The sequence below is a fragment of the Dromiciops gliroides genome, chromosome 3 (genome assembly GCF_019393635.1).
Source record: "Dromiciops gliroides isolate mDroGli1 chromosome 3, mDroGli1.pri, whole genome shotgun sequence".
NCBI classification, from domain to species: domain Eukaryota; kingdom Metazoa; phylum Chordata; class Mammalia; order Microbiotheria; family Microbiotheriidae; genus Dromiciops; species Dromiciops gliroides.
Window position 1 is genome coordinate 499,297,606 of NC_057863.1, and position 23,510 is coordinate 499,321,115.

At 36.7% G+C, this 23,510-nt stretch overlaps 1 protein-coding gene across 2 annotated transcripts in view; it reads left to right on the plus strand.

Annotated features, from left to right (window-relative positions):
• Positions 1-3,095: 3,095 nt before the first annotated feature.
• Positions 3,096-23,510, plus strand: part of ARHGAP32 (Rho GTPase activating protein 32) — a 363,679-nt gene continuing 343,264 nt past the window's right edge. The window contains exon 1 of one of the 2 annotated variants that reach the window (XM_043990499.1): positions 3,096-3,188. The gene's annotated coding sequence lies outside the window, so the exon portion shown is untranslated. Of the gene's footprint in view, positions 3,189-19,620; positions 19,729-23,510 lie in introns of those variants that run through there. The other variant, XM_043990500.1, reaches the window with a different exon arrangement.

The following is a 23,510-nucleotide window of genomic DNA, read 5'->3' on the forward strand; positions in this document are numbered from 1 at the left end:
TAATATAGGGAAATGTCTTGGTGTCTCCTGAGCCTTATGATCATTGTGGATTATAGAGGGAATCTAATTATACAAGGACTGGAAGTCCATGTGATGTCTTGATGATCTTAAGAGAATGGAAGGAGAGGGAAAGAGGAATGCACTGCAGGTTGGGGGTGGGTGGGTGTGGAAAGGAAATGAAATGTTAGGAAAAATTATCTCACAATATGATAGTGCATAGACAGACATCTTTACAAATGGGGGGGGGACAGCAGCTGATACTTCCACCTCTAATTTGAACTGAATAAAGTAATACACACATGCAGAATTGGGTACAGAAATAACCTTTTGTTCAATAGAGAAACAGGAGGGAAAGGAAAGAAAGGAGGAGGGGGAATTAGAAAGTAGATTAAGGAAGGGATTAGTTGTAAGCAAAGAAAACCAATGATATAAAAACATTTGTAGCTCTTTTGAGAATGGGAATTTGAGGAAGAGTAGGTAATGGTTTATAAGTATGATGGAATACTAATGTAAGAATTGATTGGGGGATGATTTCAGAGAAACCTGGGAAGACTTATATGAAGAGAAGTGAGCAAAACCGCAACAATTTATATAATCAGAGCAATATAGTTAAGACAAACAACTTTGAAAGAATTAGCAACTCTTTTTTGGGGGGGAGGGCAGGGCATTGAGGGTTAAGTGATTTGCCCAGGGTCACAGCTAGTAAGTGTCACCTAGCTGCCCCCAAGAATTAGCATGTTACCCATTTCCTGATAGAAAGGTGAAGGACTCAGAATAAACATGGAAACAATTATTTTGGGGGGGGGGCATGGGTATGTGAAAATTTGTTTTGTTTGACTCTATGTTTGTAATGGGTTTTGTTTTTCTTTAGTTTTCAGGCTGGGGTGGGAGAGTAAGAAGGCAGATTTTTGCTGATTAAAAAAAAATATAATTTTTTAAAAAGCAAAAGGTTCTGTTCCATTGATGTGCTTTTGCCTGAAGTTTAATCAGAGGTAGAAATGACATAGGAGGCATAGGGATTCATTCTTAAAAATAATAGATGGGGGCAGCTAGGTGGCACAGTGGATAGAGCACTGGCCCTGGATTCAGGAGGACCTGAGTTCAAATCCAGCCTCAGACACTTGACACTTACTAGCTGTGTGACCCTGGGCAAGTCACTTAATCACAATTGCCTCACCAAAAAAAAAAAAAAAAAGATGACTAGAATAATGTTGAATGTACCAGAAAACATGAAACAATTACTTTAGAATTTGGGGGACAGAGAGGGAGATGGGTTGTAGTTGTTGAAAGTGAGGAGGAAATAGGTGACTAGATACTGAAAAGTCAGGTTTATTCTTGAAAGGGGTAACTTGTTGGTAGGCTGTAGGGCAAGGGTTCTTTTTTGTGTCATGGACCCTTTTGGCATTCTAATGAAGCCTAGGTACCCCTTCTCAGAATCATGTTTTGAGGTGTTAAAAACAAAATACATAGGATTAAAAAGGAAATAAATTATATTGAAATAAAGTTATCAAAATATTTTTTAAAAAATTCCTTAAGTTCATGGACCCTAGATTAAGGAACCCCATCTCCTCTATAGTCCTTATTCTCTCTATGTGCTATTCTCAATGCTTCGTAGTAGTGGACCACAACTGGTGTTCTTGTAACCTTAATATGTATGTGTGTATGTGAATATGTGTGTTCAGGGAGGGAGAACTGAAATGAGGATGGGAGTTATCACTTTGAAAATTCCTTTCTGGGCTTAGCTCTAGGGCCAGTCAAGGAAGCCAAAGCAGCATTTTTCTACCTACTTGTTACTGTGAGAAATTTGTTAAAGGGGAAAGAAACTTTACACTCCATATTTAAATACTCAGATGGATCAGCTAACTTAGTGATTTGGGTCTTCCCTCCAAGGATACAGATCACACTGCCAGTCTTGTGTCATGCTTCTCCATGTCCTCTCAGATGTTTCCCAACAGGGAAGTTGGGGTCCACCCCGCACGCTTAAATCTTTCTCTTTCTACTGATAGATCCCTTAAAGATACAAGTAGAGCACTTTGGTCATAGCCCTGTTGTCCCTCCATCTCAACAAGTGACCAACTCATCTTTTTCTTTCTGTCATATACTTATTTCATGACATTGTTTATTTCGGATCTTTGGAGTTGCGATCTTCACATTGCTTTTTGTGATTATCATGTTTAGTTCATGACCGTCCAGAGTACATTTCCCCTTTTTTGTCTTCCTTTTCCCTTCCCCAAGCTGGCGGTCCTAGAAACTATTTAGTTGACTTGAGTACTCACATAGCTTGGATGAGATTGGGCTTCACCAGCCTTATTCCTTCCTGGTGATGGAGAATCACCAGTCTTTATCATCTGTCTTGCAGATCTATCATCTGCAGACTCCTGGCAGTATCATCTAATTTGTTGTTGAAACTTAGGGTCCCCAGAGCCTTTGCTACTTGTTCCTCCCCTATACCCTTGAGACTTACAGGCTTTTCTGTCCATCTGAGCGTTTATCTAGCTTTACTTTGTTTTATGGGTTGTCTCCCCTGTTAGAGTGAGCTTTTTTTTTTTTAAATAGCCAATTTAAAAAAGAATAATAAACATTTTTATAGTTTTAAATTCCAAATTTTATCCATCCTTCCCTCCCTCCCTTCCCCCCAGCCAGTAAGCAATCAGATATATGTTATACATGCACAATTATGTAAAACATTACCATATCAGTCATTTTGTACAAGAAAACTTGAATAAAAGAAAAAAATAAAAGATCGTATATTTCAATCTGTGTTCAATCAATATCAGTTCTTTTTTGCAGGTGGATAGTATGCTTTATCAGTTAGTCCTTTCAGATTGTCTCAGATCATTGTAATGCTGAGAATAATTAAGTCTTTCACAGTTCTTCATCAAACAGCATTGCTATCTTTGTGCACAAAATTCTCTTGTTTCTGCTCACAGAGTAAGCTTCTTGAGAGCAGAGATTGCCTAGCTTTTTCGTTTTGTGTAACACATAGTGCTTGTCACAGAGCAAGTGCTTAATACATGCTTTTTCATTCATTCATTCATTCATTCATCATTCATTCATTCGTTTGTTCATTCATTCATCCATGTTATCCTCAAACAGGAACACCTGGAGGCCCTCACCATCCACAAGGAATTCCTCTTTGACCTGAACTTTGCTCTGGACCTCCTCCTTCATAGTGGAGAATACTTTTGGTGAGTATATCTCCGTTTTATGCCTGGCCTATTATTTATTGCCACAGGGTCATTGCACAGTGTTATTTTTGTTGTTACATCTTCCAAGGAATCTTGAATAATGTTATATAAATGGGAATCACTTTGTTATAAAAGAACCTAAAAGGAACATTTTGTCTCACCAAGCTGAATGTTTTTTCATCCTCAACAAACAAGTACAATGGGATTTTATATTTTCTATACATTTCAGTCACTTATGAGAGGTAGAGATGTGGTCCATTGTTGAAGATCCTTTGTAAAAGTCTCCTTGTTTCCTACTAATGTCTTCATCAAAAGTGCTCTGAAATTGTGAATAACCAAGCTTTCTAGAGAGGCAGATAGGACAGTAGACATATACATCAGAAGTTGATAATGTATTCTTGATCACCTTTTAGGAAGCAATAAGATCAGAAATTTAAAAAAATATATTTGTGGGGCAGCTAGGTGGTACAGTGGATAGAGCACTGACCCTGGATCAGGAGGACCTGAGTTCAAATCCGACCTCAGACACTTGACACTTACTAGCTGTGTGACCCTGGGCAAATCACCTAACCCCAATTGCCTTACCAAAAAAAAAAAAATTGTTCTCTTTTTAAACTCTTTTATAAGTTGTTCTCTCAATGTCCTCACAGTTGTATTGCTTCCAGTATGTCTGAATGCCTCTGTAGATACTTGATCTAATCTTCTCTTCCCATCTTTGTTCTTTTTAGTGCTATTTCTCTATTCTATGCAGGCACTTTGAGAACTATGATATTAGAGTCTAAGCATAGTAATTCTACTATCCTTGATGGAGAAAACAGTTGAAATAATTGTTTAGTTTTTCCCATTTTTCTTCTGTTCATACTAAATTTCTGTTTTCCTCTTTGGTGATGTTGTGATGACTTTGTTTAGTTGCATATCTTGCCAAGCTTTCTTTAGAGTGGTTTTGCCCTCTACTGCTTCTCTCTCTTTTATGAGATAGTACTTTGCATAACCATCTGCCATTCTTCTTTTTAAGACATGAGGTGGGGGATAAGTTTGGGTGATGGTAAAGGGTGGGATGTGAATCATGATCTAGCAAAGGTGACTGAGAAGGAGTGCTCAATTAGCCAGGTCAGCAAACCAAAGGCACTAGCCTCTCTGGAGACTAGGAAAGCCTTCCTGCAGTAGGTGAGGTTTGAGCTGAGTCTTGAAGGAAGCCAGGGAAACAGAGACAGAGGGGAGGAGTGAGAACATTACAGGTCTGTGGGACAAACAGTGTGAAGGTGCAGAGATGGGAAATTGAGTGTTGTGTATGAAGAATACTAAGAATGGCAGTCTAGCCAGATTGTAGAGTAAGTGGAAGGAAATAAAAGTTGTGAAGAAGTAAAAAGGGAGTAAAAAAAAAAGCAAAAAAAAAAAAACATTGGAAAGGTAAGAATGGGCCAGCTTAGGAAGGAAGAACTTAAAATTTCAAACATAGGAGTTATTTTTGATTTGGGGAATAATAGGGAGCTCTGGAGTTTATTGAGCAGAGTGATGAATGGTCATACCTGTGCTTTAAAAAAATCACTTCGGCAGCTCAGGGGAAGGTAGATTGGAATAGGAAGAGAGTAAAGGCAGGAAGAGAGCATTTAGAAGGGAACTGCAGTAGTACAGGTGAGAGGTGAAGATATGTGAGCCAAGATGGTGGCAGTTTGTGGATTGAGAGAAGGGACTACTCATAAAAAATGTTGTGAAGATAGGAATGACATGATTTGGCAGTGAGCTTGACAAGTAGGGTGAGTGACAGTGAGGAGTTGAAGATGACACTGGGGTTGCTAGTTTGGATGACTGAGAATAGTGGTGCCCTTACCAGTAATAGGGAACCAGGAATTGGGAAGAGGGGAGGGTTTGGGGGAAAGAGAAAGAATCATCTTGTACAGGAATTTGTGATGCAAATGAGACATCTAGTTTGAGATGTCCAAAAGGCAGTTGGTAATATGGGGCTCTGGCTCAGGGGGTTGGATATATAGATCTGAGAATCAACTGCATAGAGGTGATAGTTGAACTATGGGAGCTGATGAGATCACCAAGTGAGATAGTATGGAGAAGAGGGCCAAGGAGAGAGCCTTCAGGGACACCTAAGTATATTGGGCATGATTTAGATGAAGAACCAACAAAGGAACCTGAGGAGGAGTGGTCAGAAAGGTTAGAGGAGAGAACTAGGAAAGAGCACAGTCATGGAACTCTAGTGAGGAGAGAGTATTTAGGAGGATAAAGGCATCAACAATGTCAAAGGTAGAGTGATGAAGAAAGATGAGGACTGGAAAAAGGCCATTCGATTTGGTAATTAGAAGATCATTGCTAATTTTAGACAGAGCAGTTTCAATTGATAGCAAAGGATTTAGAAGTAGAGAATTGAAGAATTGGAGGCAGCTAGTGTAGTTAGCTTTCTCAAGGAATTCAGTCAAGAAGGGTGGGGAGAGATATAGAATACTAGCTATTGGGGTGATTGGATAAAGTGAGGATTTTTTAAAGATGGGGGAAATATGCAAATATTTGTAGACAGCATTTGAAGAAGCCAGCAGATGGGCAGAGACAGACGATTAGATAAGAAAGTTGGGTTGACAGAGGGAGAAACCTGGAAAAAACCGTGGATAGAATTGGGTTCATGGTGCCAAGTTAGCCTTAGTAAGGAGATCTACCTCCACATGTGAGATAGAGATGAAGGAAGCGATAGTGGGGGAAGATATCTGAATGATGTGAGATAAAGAAGAGAGAGTGGGGAACTCACCACGAATGACTTTTTTCAGAAGGTTGTAACGATTGGAATGACGCCACCTGCTGGAAACTTACTGTAGAAGAGTTCCACCCATGAAGCGAAGGTCTTTGAGGGCAAGACCAGGAGTCTTTTCTTTGGCATCAGGAAGTGACGTTGACTAGTGAGAGGAAGAAGGAAGGGACTAGCGCTCTGTCTCGCACTCTTTCCTCTGGACTCTGGTGGAGAGCGGAGCTAGAAATGTGCTCTCCCTTTAATAGATAGGGATCTAGGCCTTTCTCTCTTTACCAAATTCTTATTCTCCTTAATAAATGCTTAAAAGTCTAACTCTTGCTAAAGCTTATAATTTATTGGCGACCACTCATAAGATATTTTAGACAGACTAGCTAGAATTTTAGCCCTTAACAAAGTGAAGTGTGAGACAAGGTCTTCAGTTAAGTGGGGAGTGGTGACATGGGAACCTTCAAGAGACATAAAAATGTTTGAAACAGCTGCTATGGAGAGTGGGATTGTGACTCAGTTAAGGAAGAGTAGAATGATTGCTTTACTATATTGAGGACCCTGTTGAATTTAGATAACATAAATTTGCAGTAGACCTAGTTTGCATGGTTTTGTGATTTCCTCCACCTCCAGTCAAAAACATGTGACTAGTATTAAAGGAAATGGTTGGTGGTAGTAATCTAGTATTGGGATTTGGCAAAGTATAAATAGTAATAATAGAAGGGGCCTAAGGAATCAAGAATAGAGGATAATGTGAAGTTTTGATTCACAAAGGTATTGTGATAGGGAAAGGAGGAGACAGTTCAGGGAAGATGCATTGGGAAAAAACTGAGGAGAGGTGGAGGCATTGGAGGTCACAGTAAGGAGGAAAGGATTAAAGGATAAGGATATAAAGCGTAAGGAAGGATAGAAGGTTAAAATATGATCATATAAGAAAGGCAAGAGATTGAGTATCCAGGAGGGAAGGAGTCATCAGCAGTATCATATGCTTCAGAATAGTCAAGATGAGGACTGAGAAATAGCTATTGAACTGCGTAATTAAGAGATCTTTATTAACTTTGAAGACAGCAGTTTCAGTTGACTGGTGGGAAGAGAAGCCAGATTACAAGGGACTGAGAAATGATTTGGATGTGAAGAAGTGAAGACAACAACCATAGGTATCTTCTAGGAAATTTCCTGTGAAAGGTAGGAGAGAGAATGATAGTTTGAGGGGAATGTAGAATCAAATGAACTTTTTTAAAGGGTGGGATAGACATAGGCATATTTGTTGGCAGTAGTAAAGAGAAGAGATAATTGAATGGGCAAATTCCTGTAGGAAAGCAGAGGAATCAAGGAGCTAAGTCTACAGTTTGACCTTATCCAGAATGAAAATCTCTTCATCAGAGATTAAGGATAGTAACGGGGAAAAGAGGGATACAATGGATAGCCCCTATTTTATTGATAATTTACAAGGCAACATCCTCTGCTGAGAGGGAGGGTGTAGGGAGTAGTCTAGGTTGCTTGAAAAAAGAAGAAAAAAGAAATCAAAGCTATCTATAGCCATGTGAAATCATGCTCTGAATCACTATTGATCAGAGAAATGCCAATTAAAACAACTCTGAGGTACCACTTCACACCTATCAGAGTGGCAAATATAACAAAAAAAGAAAATGTTGGATGTTGGAGGGATTGTAGGAAAACTAATCCATCGCTGGCAGAGTAGTGAACTGACCCAACTATTCTGGAGAGCAATTTGGAACTATGCCCAAAGGGCTATAAAACTATGTATACCCTTTGATCCAGTAATACCACTGCTAGGTTTATATCCCAAAGACATCCCCCCCAAAAGAAGACCTATTTGTACAAAAATATTTATAGCAGCTCTTTTTGTGGTAGCTAAGAATTAGAAATCAAAGGAATGCCCATCAGTTGGGGAATGGCTAAACAAGTTGTGTTATATGGTTATAATGGAATATTATTATGCTATAAGAAATGACAAGCAAGGGGGCGGCTAGGTGGCGCAGTGGATAAAGCACCGGCCCTGGATTCAGGAGTACCTGAGTTCAAATCCAGCCTCAGACACTTGATACTTACTAGCTGTGTGACCCTGGGCAAGTCACTTAACCCCCATTGCCCTGCCAAAAAAAAAAAAAAAAGATCAGAAAAGAAATGACAAGCAGGATGATTTCAGAAAAACCTGGAAAGACTTATGTGAACTGATGTATAGTGAAGTTAGCAGAAACAGGAGAACATTGTGCACAGAGACAGTAATATTATTCAGTGAAGAACTATGAATAACTTAACTATTCTCAGCAGTACAATGATCCAAGACAATCCTAAGGGACTAATGATGAAGCATACTATCCACCTCCAAAGAAAGAACTGATATTGATTGAGCATAGATTGAAGCATGCTATTTTTCATATTATTTCTTTCATCTTTTTTTTTTCTTTTATTCGAGTCATACAAAATGACTAATATGGTAATTTTTTTTTTTGGTGAGGAAATTGGGGTTAAGTGACTTGCCCAGGGTCACACAGCTAGTAAGTGTCAAGTGTCTGAGGCTGGATTTGAACTCAGGTCCTCCTGAATCCAAGGCCAGTGCTTTATCAACTGTGCCACCTAGCTGCCCCACTAATATGGTAATTTTACATAATTGGACGTGTATAACCTATATCTGGTTGCTTACCACCTCAGGGAGGGAGGAGGGGGGAAAGGAAGAAGGGATAGAATTTGGAACTCAAAACTTTAAATAAAAATGTTTGTTAAAGAAACAAAAGAAAAGAGAAGAAAAAGTTTGGAATAGCTAGTTTTTGGGGACTGCGGTAGCTTTAATCAGAGAGGAATTAAAGGATTGGTGTATAGAGTGAGGGCTAAATTGAGTTTAGATAACATGGATTTGTGGTTGACCTCATAAGCACAGTTATGGGACTTTTTCCAGTGGTTTGGTACCATGGGAGTAGGAGTAGAGGAGAATGGTGGTGGTGGTGGTGTAATCTAGGCTATTAGGATTTTGAAAATGAGGAATGAGAGGGTAAAGGATTTGAAGGTCAAGGATAGTGAATGTAGAGTTGAACTGGTTAATTCTAGCATTGTACAGGGAGGAAACTGAGAGTAGAGCACAGAAGTGGTTTGGGAAAAGTAGAGAGGAATGGAGAGACAGGAGACTTCAGCCAGAAGGAACAGTAGCAAATAATAATAGCTATCATTTATATAGGGCTTCCTGGGTGTCAGAGGGAAGAGGTACAGGGAGAATGGCCAGGTTGCAGTCATAGTAATTTCAGGGTTCTCAATTATGGAGGTGGAACACTTTTGGGTCATGATGAGATCATCCCTGTGTATATCTGAGGTGAAAATGAAGGTGCAGGTCATGGGATTTGAGCAGACTAATGAACTGGGAAGCCATGCTATTCAAAGGGCTATAAACTTGTAAGCTGAAGTTTCCAAATATGAAGGCAGAGGTTGGGGGTGGAGAGGAAGACTTTTAGTTAACTGTTGCAAGGGTCTGACTCAGGTGATTTATCTGAATGGAGTGAATTTTAGAGGAAGAAAAGTGGATAAATGATGATAATGGCAGGAGGGTCTGGAAGAAACAGTGAGAAAGAAGGAATATACTTCTTTTCCTGGCCTAGTGTTTGCATCCTGTACTTGGGAGGGTAGCTAGGGATACAGTGGTTTTTTTGCAGGTGGTCATGCTTGTAGCAGATTGGCCAGTATATGCAAAAAAAGGATTTGACTTCAGTTCTTCCAGCAGCACATGTCAATTTTGTAAATTATTTTTTACATGTATTTACTATAAACATGAAAGCATTTATTGGTAGAATATCACAAACATTTTGAAGTGTAGAGAAATATGCTGACACATCAACAAAGGAAGAAATAACTTCAAAAAGAGAAAATGAGTTGATAGCTACCAGGTTTGTCTTCCACTCCTTGAGGCTATCTTATTATCATTTTTATAGTTTTTATAGTTGTCTTTCCTGAAATCATACTATTTCAAGTGTGCTAAGATTGAAAAATAGTTAAGGGGGGATATTCTTTTGAAGTCTTTCTATGGAGTGAAAAAATGGGTCCATGTTGGGAAAATCTCTTTAGTTTTGTGCTTATGAATTGGTATTTGTTGGTTATTTTATCTTTGTAATAGTTCTCTGACACTAGCACTATTTTCCTTGCCTCTTTCTACTAGAAATGAAATCTTAATGGAAATCGATATGACTTCTCTTTGAAAAATATCGTGGTTACTAGCTATGTGACAGAGGGCAAGTCACTTAACCCTCACTGCCTTGCCCCGCCCAAAATCCTGAAATTGGGGGCAGCTGGATGGTGCACTGGCCCTGGATTTAGGAGAAGCTGAGTTCAAATCCAGCCTCAGACACTTGACACCTACCCTGGGTGACCCTGGGCAAGTCACTTAACCTTCATTGCCCTGTGCAAAAAAAACCACAAAAAAACAAAAAAAACCCTGAAATCTTTCTGAATTGATTCCTGAAATTTGCTTTTTCACACTGGTATTTATTTTGCTCTTTGTATAAAGTTTTCTTAAAAGGAAAAATTTGTTCATGTAAGGGTGCTTTTCTTGTGAAAACCAGCCTATCATCTTACAAACTGATAAATAGTAGATGTAATTAATCCGGTGTCTTTTCTTTTCTGCCTGAACTGTTAAAATGGTACACTCTGAAAAGTCATTGTTTGTTTATGATGAAATTTACCAGAGGACCTTTTTAAATTGCCTTTCTTGAATAAAGTTTCCTGATTCTTATTCCTTATATTAAGAATGTTTTATCTAGTGCCATGTGCTTATGTAACCTAAGTGGAGTTGCCAAAGAAGGGATCATTTCAATATTTGCGTTTGTATCCCCAGAATTTGTCACAGTGTCTGGCACATAGTGGGCACTTAATGAATACTTGTTGATTGATAATATGCAATACTTAGCTCAGTGCTGGGCAAATCATAGGTGCTTAATAAATGTTTATTGATTGATATATTTTTGAAATTCTAGAGTTTACATTTTTATTGAAATAAGATTTCAGTTGGTTTTTCATTGGAACATTTGCAGATGGGCATAACAGAAAATGCTGGAAGGAGAGGAGGTAATAATTGAAAGCAGTATGAGTCAATAATATTATGTTACTGTGTGAAGAAAAATCCACCCTCTTTTGGAAATGTTTCACAAATTGCATATCATGTAAAATCTGAGTAGTAACTCTTTTTGCTATACTGTGAATTTTGATGTGTTTTTAGAATGCAGTATCCAATTTTGGCCACCATACTTTTCAAAAGTATGGGGAGACATAGGAAAAGTATATGGAGCATTGGAGCTGAATAGAAGAGTAACAAAAATAGTAAAATGGAAGTCTTTTTTTTTTTTTTGAGGAAAAAAAGTAATTGGTGCTGGTTAGTTTAGAGAAGGGAGGGGTAGGGATGATTGAAGTACTACTTACAAGTGTGTAAAAGATTTTTATGTGGGAGAATATATGATGATTTCTTTTATATTGATTGAAATGAGATAAAGTAGACATTAAAATGAGAGATTTTGTTTAGATATTAGGAAATTATTCATTTATTCAACAAACATTTGTTAAGTTCTCACTCTGCAAAGAAACATTGTGTTTATTGCTGGGGAAACAAAGAAATGACAGATTTTGTTGTTAAGAAATTATAGATTAATAGGTAGAAAGGCATATGCACAAGTCACTATACCAATTAGATTGAGGTAAACGCAAAGAAGGGTCTAGGCAAAATATAATGAGAAATTGAAGAAGAGATTCCTGGTGCAAGAATTTTGGAGGCTTCTGACTCAGAAGAAACTTGATTTGAAGATTAAAAAATGTTTGTTGATGGGGTTAGGGAAAGTCCATTCTTTTTTTTTTCCCATAAAAGTATTTTATTATTTTTCAGTTACATGTGGAGTTTTCAACATTTGTTTTTATAAGATTTCTAGTTTCAATTTTTTCTTCCTCCCTCCCCTCCTTCCCCCTTCCCCAAGACAGCAAGCAATCTGATATAGGTTATATATGTACAGTCATATTAAACATATTTCTGCATTAGTCATGCTATGAAAGAAGAATCAGAGCAAAAAGGAAAAACCTCAAAAAAGAAAAAAAAATAGAAATAGTATGGTTCAATCTGCATTTAGATTCCACAGGTTTTTTTGTTTCGTTTTGTTTTGTTTTGCAGGGCAGTGAGGGTTAAGTGACTTGCCTAGGGTCACACAACCGGTAAGTGCCAAGTGTCTGAGGTCGGATCTGAACTCAGGTTCTCCTGAATCTAGGGCTGGTGCTTTATCCACTGAGCCACCTGACTGCCCCCCCCCCCTTCATTTTTTCTGGATTTGGAGAGCATTTTCCATCATGAGTCCTTTGGAACTATCTTGGACCATTGTATTGCTGAGAAGAGTCAAGTCTATCACAGTTGATCAACATACAATGTTGTTGATACTGTGTATAATGTTTTCCTGGTTCTGCTTATCTCACTCAGCATCAGTTCATATAAGTCCTTCCAGGTTTCTCTGAAATCTGCCTGCTCATTGTTTCTTATAGCACAATAGTATTCTATTACATTCATATACTACATCTTGTTCAGCCATTCCCCAATTTATGGGCATCCCCTCAATTTCCAATTCCTTGCCACCACAAAAAGAGCACCTATAAATATTTTTGTACATGTGGGTCCTTTTCCCTTTTCTATGATCTCTTTGGGAAAAAGACCTAATAGTGGTATTGCTGGGTCAAAGGGTATGCACCACTTTATTGCCCTTTGGGGCATAGTTCCAAACTGTTCTCCACAATGGTTGGATCAGTTCACAACTCCACCAACAATGCATCAGTGTTCCAATTTTTCTACTGCTTCTCCAACATTTATTATTTTCCCTTTTTGTTATATTAGCCAATCTGATATGTATGATGTGGTACATCAATAGTGATTTAGAGCATTTTTTCATATGGCAATAGATAGCTTTGATTTCTTCACCAGAAAACTGCCTGTTCAGATCCTTTGACCATTTCTCAATTGGGGAATGACTTGGATTCTTATAAATTTGATTTAGTTCCCAATATATTTTAGAAATGAGGCCTTTATCAAAAGTACTGGCTATAAAAATTGTTTCCCAGCTTTCTGCCTCCCTTCTAATTTTGGATGCATTGCTTCTGTTTGTACAAAACCTTTTAAATTTAATGTAATCAAAATCATCCATTTTGCATTTCATAATATTCTCTGTCTCTTGTTTGGTCATAAATTGTTCTCCTTTCCAAAGATCTGAGAGGTAAACAATTTCTTCCTGTCCTAATTTACCTATGGTATCACCTTTTATGTCTAAATCATGTACCCATTTTGACCTTATTTTGGTATACAGTGTAAGATGCTGGTCTATGCCTAGTTTCTGCCATACCGTCTTCCCACTTTTCCCAGCATTTTTTGTCAAATACTGAGTTCCTGTTCCAGAAGCTGGAGTCTTCGGGTTTATCAAACAGCACATTACTAAAGTCATTTACTACTGTGTGTCCTGTGCCTAAACTATTCCATTGATCCACCACTCTATTTCTTAGCCAGTATGAAATAGTTTTGATGACTGCTGCTTTATAGTAAAGCTTCAGATTTGGTACAGCTAGCCACCTAGGCAAAGTCCATTCTTAGCATGGGAGAGAGCTTTGATCAGTGTGTGGCATAGAAAATAATCCAGTTTGACTGTATATATAAACATCTTTTAAGTACTCACTTTGTGTAAAGTACTATGCCGAGTGCTAGGTGAGGACACAAATAGAAAACAAGAGACTCTCCTCTCAGAGGAACTTATCAGAGACTGGACAAGAAAAGTACTATGGGGCATCTAAAATGCCAAAATCAGGAATATTTGCTTTTTTTCAGCAGACAGTGAGGAATCATTAAAGATTTTTCAATAGTGATGTTTTCAGAGAGGTACTTGAGGGCACAACTATCAAAATTGAGTTTTACAGTTTACAAGTGGCCTACAAAATTCCTAGTGAAAATGTTTAACAGTAAATACAATACAGCATATGTAATGTTAATTTGTGGTTTTCTAAGTCAATATGCAGCCATAGGGATCCATTTCTATTGGAGTTTGATACCACTGCCTTAAAGGATTCTACTAAGGCAGTGATGCTTTGGAGAATGCTCAGACTAGGAGAGGATGTCTAATGAGGAGGCCATTGAAGTAATACAGCAATCAGAGATGAAAGCTTGAAGAAAAGTGGTTAAAGTAGGAGTTGCATTTTTAAAGGGAAACTTAAAGACAGTTTAATTTTAATATAGAGTAATTGATTTTGAGTTTGCTTTCAGACTTTTAGAAGGGAATATTATGGATCATTGCAATTTTTCTTGTTCTTTCCTTTAGTTTTCAAATTGTTTAACATTAATACATGTTTTCCCATATTGTTGTTTTTATTAATGTTCTCTAATCTTTTCAAAAGTAATTTTTACTTATAAAAGTTTTTACTTTTGCTTAATAAAGCTTCAGTTGTTTAATTCATCAAAAATGACCTTCAAAAAGTGGTTGGAAAATTGCAGTTTTATATCTTTTATATGTCATAAACAAGATTTTTTTTTCTGCAGTTAATGTAGAATTGGCAAATGAAATGAACTGATTTTTGGATAAATTTCTCAGAAGTCATATTAATAAAGCTTGGTTCATGTTTATTATCTGGAAGAATTGTCAGGATGGCTCAGTGTTCTACCTCCTTTGATGTATGTTATATGGGAAAGCTCTTCAAAATTGTTGTTACTCTAAATAGCTCTGCAAGTTACTTTGAAGCATCCATACAGGAAATTTGTGTAAATGAGACAATAAACTTAGGAATAGACTTAAAAAATCAGTCTAGGGGCAGCTAGGTGGCACAGTGGATAGAGCACCGGCCCTGGAGTCGGGAGTACCTGAGTTCAAACCCAGCCTCAGACACTTACCACTTACTAGCTGTGTGACCCTGGGCAAATCACTTAACCCCAATTGCCTCACTAAAAAAAAAAAAATCAGTCTAAAATTTTATCTGCCATCTGTGATATCTTTCCTTATATTATAACTTTGAATGATAAATAGAAATTGATATGTATAACATTTTTTATCACTATATCAATACAGCCCAATGCTTTGACATAGTTATTTATATGCTTTGACATAGTTATTAATATGGGAGTGAGAGGACTTGTTTCTGCCATTTTGTTGTAGTTTAAAGTTTTTCAACGGCATAGTAGAATGAGAAGGGAAAGAATTTGAAAATACTGACTCATTAAAAGTACAGAAGAAAAGTTTTAAAAAGTGTTGTGTTTTTTTTTGTCAGAGTACCAGGTTATTATATAATAATTAATGATCTTGGTAGCAGGATTATAGATTACTCATAATTCATAAGGGTCAGACCCTTATAGTTCATTTGGTTCAAGTATTGAATTAACAGAAACTCCAAATTATGTGGTGTGGGGAGGGGGTGGATGACTGCTCTCTTTGGTATCAAGCTTAATGTTGAGAATTATTATATCAGCTACTGTTTATGAATTTAAAAAAATAAATTTTTATTGATATCTTTTGTTTTTGTTCCCTACATTTTCTACTCTATCCCCCCTTCTTCTTCTTTATAATACAAAATTAAAAAAAGAGGGGGAAAAATTCAGTTAAACTGATCAAGATATTAGAAAAGCCTAATGTTTTGCATCATTCCACATTCATAATCTCTCACCCTCCACAATTAAGGCAGAGATGTTTTGTCATAGAACTTCATTAGGGCAAAGCATGATTGCTAAAATTATGTAACCTTCAATTTTAATTTATTTTGTTATTGTTATTTCCATTTCCATTGTGTTAGTGTGTGTGTGTGTGTATATATATATATATATATATATATATATGTATAGTTTTCCTTGTTCTGTTTACTTCACTTTGTATTAATTTGTGTAAATCTTTCCCTTTTTTGGTATTCATGATATTGTTGTTTCTTATAGAACAGTAACATTCTATTGTGTAATATTTTATTATATATGCTGTAGTTTTAGTTATTCCATAGTTATTGAGCAATTTACTTGATTTCACAGTGATACTGTGAATACTACTACTTTTCTTTTTGCCATTGGCCTTGTTGATATATATATATATATGTGTGTGTGTATATGGCTACCTGTAAAATCTCTAGGTCAAAGGGTATGAAAATATACTGTATATAATTATAAGTTGCTTTACAAAGTGGTTGTATCAATTCACAGCTCCATCAATAGTGTGTTAGTGTGCCTTTCTTTCTATAGCTTCTCCAACATTAAATATTAATTATTCCCATCCTTGCCAACTTTCTGGGTGTGAGATGAAGCCTGAATTATTGCTGATTTTGGATCATTCATATGGTTGTTAATAATTTATAATTTTTTTTTGAGAACTGCTTGTTTCTGTCCTTTGACCACTTCTGTATTGGTGAATTACTTTAACATTTCTGTTGTTTGTCTGTAAATCTTAGATATCAGATTTAAAAAAAAAATTTTTTTAATTTATTTTTTTTGCGAGGCAATGGGGGTTAAGTGACTTGCCCAGGGTCACACAGCTAGTAAGTGTCAAGTGTCCGAGGCCAGATTTGAACTCAGGAACTCCTGAATCCAGGGCCGGTGCTTTATCCACTGCGCCACCTAGCTGCCCCTAGATATCAGATTCTAATAAGAGATATTTGTTGCAAAGATTGTTCCCATTTGACTTTTTAGTCCTATCCTAGATAATGTCAGTTTTGTTTGTCTAAATACTTTAAAATCTCATGTAATAAATATAATCTGTTATATTTTGTAATTCTTTCTATCTTTTGTGTGGTCAAGAATACTCTTAACTGTGAAAGGGACACAATCTGCTTTTCTTTACATTTTTCATGATATAATCTTAATATTCAGGTCTTATAGCCTTTTTTGGAATTCATTCTAGAATGTGCTGTAGGTTGTTGGCCTAAACCAAATTTCTGTCAGATAGTTTTTCAATTTTTTTTATCAGTTCTTGTTACCTAGGGAGTACTTTCCTAGGTAAATTACATTTTCAGGTTTATTGAACACTAGTGGATTTTGAATTCAGCGATTTCTGATTTTTTCTAATTTAGTCTGTTCTAGATTTGTTTTACATTTATATTTTTTAACCATATCAAATGGTTTATATTATAGTTTGAGGTCTAGAAGTTTCATTTTTCCTTTATTCTTATCTTTAGTTAGTATTTTCTTTAATATTCTAAATATTTTTTTCTCAAAATGAATTTTGTTATCATGTTATCATGTTATTTTGTTATTTTTGTGTAATGCTGTAAAGTTTCCCTTTAGTAATTTGGGATAACACTAAATATGTAAATTTATTATGCTAGTATTACCATTTTTATCATATTGGCACAACCTAGCCATAGCACTGATTATTTCTCTAGTCATGTTTGTTCATTATTTCTTTTCTTTCTTTTCTTTTCTTTTTTTTTTTTGCAGGGCAATAGGGGTTAAGTGACTTGCCCAGGGTCACACAGCTAGTAAGTGTCAAGTGTCTGCAGCCGGATTTGAACTCAGGTACTCCTGAATCCAGGGCCGATGCTTTATCCACTGTGCCACCTAGCTGCCCCTCTCATTATTGCTTTAAGCAGCATTTTGTAGTTGTATGTATACAGGTATTGAATATGCTTTGGTAGATGTATTCTCAGATTTTTGTAGTCATTTTGAATGGGATTTTTCTTTCTATTTTTGTCTCCTGGATTTTGTTATTGCCGTATAGGATGCTTTGACTTTTGTAGGTTTATTTTGTATCCTGAAACTTTACTGAAGCTATTGTTCCAATTAACTCCTTTGTAGATTGCCTAAGATATTCTTAGTAAACTATCCTATTATCAATAAACTGAGCATTTTGTCTCCTTGCCTATTTTTGTGCTTTTAAATTTTTTAAAAATTTCTTTTGTAGTATTGCTATTGATAGTATTTCTAGAACCATGTTAAGTAATACTGAGGAGAGAGAACAAATCACCAACCAGATTTCCTAGGGCTTCCTGGTAAGGATGTCTCATGCTGATACTCAATGATGACATTCCCCCCTTTACCAAGTGGAAACTATGTGTCTCCCTCTGAGGTCAGCAAATCTCCCTTTGGCAAGTCAGCAAATCTGTCAGTCAGGTGATTATGGCTGATGCTAGAGTCTTTAGTTTGGGGAAAGCAGGAGTTGCCTTGGTTGTGAATCAAGGCAGGAGGCTTAGGGGTCTTAGGTGGGTTTTTTTATTATAGTTGTGGGTGTTACATGGTAAAGCTTAAATTCTTATTGGTGGTCAGTGATCTAATTGCTTTTTAAATTTAATTTGATTGGTACCTGATAATGTAAACTAAAGAAGATTATATATAGAGTCTCCTTTTGGATTGTTGAAAAAGAATGCTTGTTGTGACCAGTGAGTTAGTTTAACAGAACTCTATTAGTTTCTTCCCTGCTTCATTTTATACCTTAGTCAATTAGAAAAATAAAGAATTCAGAGAAGCATTGGAACACTTTGTAAATTGATGCAAAGTAAAAAAATCAGGACCATGAGAGCATTATACAAAATGACTACAATAACATAAATGAAAATGATACTAAAGTACATTTCAGGTGAAATACAATGATCATTATTGGTACCAGAAGACAAATAATGAAGCATATTTCCCTCTCAGGGCAGAGAGAACTGGGGAAATCTGGAACCTGAATATGAATATGAGCTCTCAGTGGGGATTCTCAAGGGTTTTTGGTCTTAGTTTTTCTTAACTCTTTTTCTTTGTTATGCTATTAGGGTATAATGGGAAATGGCTGTTTTATGTGGATTAACCAAAATAGAAACATAATATTAATATGGAAAATGAGAAGTAGAAGTATGAGCTGCTAAGGACTGGCTCTTAAAAAGCAACACATTTTAAAAGAAAACATTAATACATTTTTGAACATTTTAGTGTTTTTAGTAGCTAATTCACAACTGATATTTACTATATTGTGAAAAATGCATGGGCTGTTTGAGGGGGAAAAACTTTTACCCTACTTCTGCACTGTGAATTGGTCTTTCTATTACTATTGTTACTACTATTAATGTGATCCCATGCCCACTCATCATTGTACTGAAAGATATATGGTTGTGCTACCATTCTTGACCTCCCTTGTGTTTGCTTATCACAGTATTGATGCCTCATTATCATCATACACTGAACATAGCAAAGTCAAGTGGTAAATTCTTGTCTACTCTGTGAAATCTTTCTAATATATGTGGGAAATTTCACCAAACAGGGAATCTGGGAAATACTTAAAGCTTACTTATTTTTCCCTACATTCAGTGGTTACCACATTTTATTGCTTTCCCAGAATTTTAGCTTTCCCCCTTTTTAGTCTCACAGTTTAATTTGTGGTTCAGACTCAAATTTATAATATTCAAAGAAGTGCAGCTAGCCCCTAGGATGCTGCCATCTACTTCTTATCTTCTATATTGGTATTCTATTTCCATTTTGGTTAATTCATATAACCTAATTCATATTTACTGTTAGTAATACAGCCCTAAAACATCAATCTATATTATTATTTTCTTTTTTTTGTATATTATTATTTTCAATGAAAGGAATGAAATATAGACTACATCTGAATTCTACTAGCCCTTTAAATGTAGACAGCCTATCTACTTCTGCCTTCCCTCCCACCTCTTTCAAGTTCTTGGCTGATTCCTTCCTTTATTGGCTTGTGTACCAAAGTAGAGGTCAGCACTTGAGCGTGAGAAAAGGGAGTTTATTGAATTGCAGAAGAGTGAGCGTACTTGTCTTGATGAATTCCTTTTGAGAGCAGGCATACAGGATGTGTAATGCTATTTTGAATTGATACTTTGCATATGGTAAGTTTAAATGGAAATATTATCTGTAAATTCTGTAGTTGGTACTTTTTCATGGCTAGCCACTCTTCATATTGAACACTAATCTATAATTTCATTTTAAATAGTCTGGTCACATGAGTGGCTTAAATTATTAAAGGAGTAATGCTTTAAATCACTTGAAGTAGAGACTTTCCTCTTAGTCATATATTAAAGTGTTATTTTTAATGGCATTGTATACTAAAGTGCTACTTAGAAGTTAGTTTGTGAATGTGGTAAATTATATAAAAATTGTATTCTCTTAAATATGATAGTGGCTCTTTTTAACTAGAAAATATTATAGCTAGATTCTCAAACTTGCAGTTTTCTGTATAATGTTGTATTGTCTATAGAAAATTATAGACAGTTTTATTTTTTATACCTATAAAGAAATATCTCCTATTATTGCTATATACTCTCATTTTTATGATTCCTCTTCAATAGGAGAATTTCAGGTTTCGATCACCTATCATTTGCAATTGTGAGTCAATAGTGCATTTGTGTTTGGAGGTGAATCAGTTTATTTAATGTCTTATAATATCTATATAATGTCGTATAGTATCTATTTGAAGGCTGTATAATTTACTGTATGGTATTAAGGCTTCTATTTCTGTAATATGCTGGTGTTAGAAGATATCAGTAATTATTCATTCATGAAGAATATGAAAAATAAAAGATATCTTCTTGAATTAAAATGTGAAACTATAAACTCAACATATGATATTGTATAGTTATAATGTATTGTGTGTACCTTTGTTTTAAAATACTATTATATTCTTCTTACTGTCAAGTTCAGTGAAAAGGGATTTGGTCCTTTTGAAATAGTCCTTCATATCCATAGTACATATATTTTGTGCATGTTGGAAGCTTTTTAAAGGCAATAATAAGGGCACCAACAGTATGCAGGTTTTTAGGTCTCTGATCAGAAGGAGTGTTCACAAATTCAGCTACTGGGCAAACCATTATATTTGCTTAATGCTGTTTGATGTTGGTTTTTAAGGAACAGAGGGACTTGGTGGAGAACAAACTTGATAGGGTAAATGGGACTTTACCTCAAATGTAATAAGAGGTAATTAAAGAGTCCCTTGCTAGACAGATCAGAGATTAGATATCTGTGATACAAAGCTCCCTTGGAGCCATGAAATTTATAGGAGATGGCTATAAATTGAGGTATTTTCTTTCTTCCTTGGCCCTTCCTTGCATAGTTATGCATGTATGTATAATAGACTCCCAAGCTCCTTGAGGGTAAGGAAGGTGTCATATTTATTCTTTGTACCTTTCTAGCATGTACTGCTCTCTACATTATACTTGTTTAGCAAGCATTTTCTGAGTTGAATTTCTGACTGAGTTGATTAAAGGTCAATTTCTAGTGGTATTTTGGAGTTGTATTTCTTTAAGTCTTGAAGTAAATCATGTTTCACATCTTTAAGTATAGTAATGAATAATTCAGCTTCACTTAAAAGAAAAAAATGAGATGGCAACATGTGGGATTATTGAAAACTATCCACGAAAGTTCTGGCAAATCCTACCAGGAAACCTTTGTGTATGGACAGTGAACTTTGATTCACAATCACAGAATCACATAGTTGAGAACAACCTAAGAAACCATCTTATTCAACATGTGGCTGTTCCAGCAGTTCCTTCCACAACATTGCCAAGAAGTAGTAATCCACTTCACCTGGTAATCCAGCCTTCACCTGAAAAGTATTTGGTAGAATAGACTATCTAATTAGGTTCTAGGATAGTTTTTTTTTTTTTTAGGGCAATGGGGGTTAAGTGACTTGCCCATGGTCACACAGCTAGTAAGTGTCAAGTGTCTGAGTTCGGATTTGAACTCAGGTACTCCTGAATCCAGGGCCGGTGCTCTATCCACTGCGCCACCTAGCTGCCCCTGGTTCTAGGATATTTTTACCAGTGGAAGATAGGGTAGATACAACAGTGCATCTGAAAAAGATCTGGGGGCTTTAATGGACTACAAGCTTGGAAGGACTCAGCAATGTGTTAAGGTCATCGAAAAAGCTAATTTAGTCTTGTTTTTGTTTTTGTGGGGCAGTGAGGGTTGTGACTTGCCCAGGGTCACACAGCTAGTAAGTGTTAATTGTCTGAGGCTGGATTTGAACTCAGGTACTCCTGAATCCAGGGCTGGTGCTCTATCCACTGCGCCCCCTAGCTGCCCCTTGAACTCAGCTTTTCCTAACTCCAGGCCTGGTGCTTTACCCACTATACTACCTAGACACCCAGAGAGGTGCTAGTCATGTTTTACTCTGTCCTGATTTTTTTTTTTTTAGTATACTTTGGAGGGGGTACTAGAATCTTTTTTTTTTTTTTTTTTTTTGCGGGGCAATGGGGCTTAAGTGACTTGCCCAAGGTCACACAGCTAGTAAGTGTCAAGTGTCTGAGGCCGGATTTGAACTCAGGAACTCCTGAATCCAGGGCTGGTGCTTCATCCGCTGCACCACCTAGCCGCCCCGGGGGTACTAGAATCTTGATTTGGAGATAAATTTTGATTGAAGTAGGAGAGGTTAGTTACTGAGTAATGGTCACAGAGTTATGGTCTGAAAGTAGCAAGGAGATGAACCAGTGAGATGAGCAAGGAGATGAGCAGTGAAAGCCTGAAGATGGAGGGAGTGGGGAAAAAAGATTCAAGATGAAAGCAAGTTTGTTAACCATGGAAGAGTCATCTCAGAGATCACAGTGGAAAGGTTAGGTAGATCTGGAGAGGGGTATTCAGGGGATGGGGTTGAGGAGGATGGGTCTAAGTAGAGGATGGAGTTTGTACAAATGACAGCAAGGATGTTAAGAGTATGAGAGGATATGAGTATGCTAACCATTGAGGAATGAATCCAGGCAGATTATCAGTGACTAGAGAAAAGTCTATCGAGGGAGGGAGGTAATTAGATTGAGACATGTCCTAAGAGTTCCAATTCATAGTATGCACAAGCAGGCCTGAGTGTGGTCTGGAAAGGAGGCAGTAGCTGGCAGTTTGAGATAGATCTGATCTGAGAAAGGCCTCTGAAGCAATGGAAAAGGTCCTGGGGCAGATACAATAGGCTGATACAGGGACCAACACAGGTCTCCCTGCAAAATCTTGGATGAAGACAGAGGCCACAGTGAGGCAGGCTGCATCTTGGCTGACACAGGGCTCCTTGGGAAGTCTGAGTAATAAGCAGGCCATAACAGGTAGGCAAGCTGGATCCTGGAGAACAACTAATAATATAATTTGGAATGGTTACTGCAGCAAGTGTGATAGTCAGTCAGGAAAGAATAAAAAGATGGCATTCAACATTGAAGACCCCATTGAGATTAGATAACACAAGTTTATGATCACTTCTGTTTGCAAGGTGGCATGACTTTCTCTATGTGTGTGTGTTCAGAAGACTGTTAATAGAAATGAAGAAGGCTTATAGTGGGGTCAGGGTTGGAGTATATTGAGGCATGTCTACTGAGAGGATAAATATTAGGCAAAAAGGAAGCTGATAGTATATAGTTGAAAAAGTGAAAGACTGGTTAAATGGGTTAAGACTGTGAAGGGATGGAGGATAAGTCGTCACTCAAGTGATGGACCAGGAGAACAGGGAGTGGAAGGTTTAGAGTTTATAGTGAGGACAAAGCATGGGTTTCACAAATAGAATGCTTCTAATTTAGTGAGATGTGTATCTATAGATCTTCATATGTATTGTTATATATCTGTATCTATGTACATTATATGTGTATACATATATACACATACACACATTTGTAAAAATATTACCTTTGCAAAAGACAAA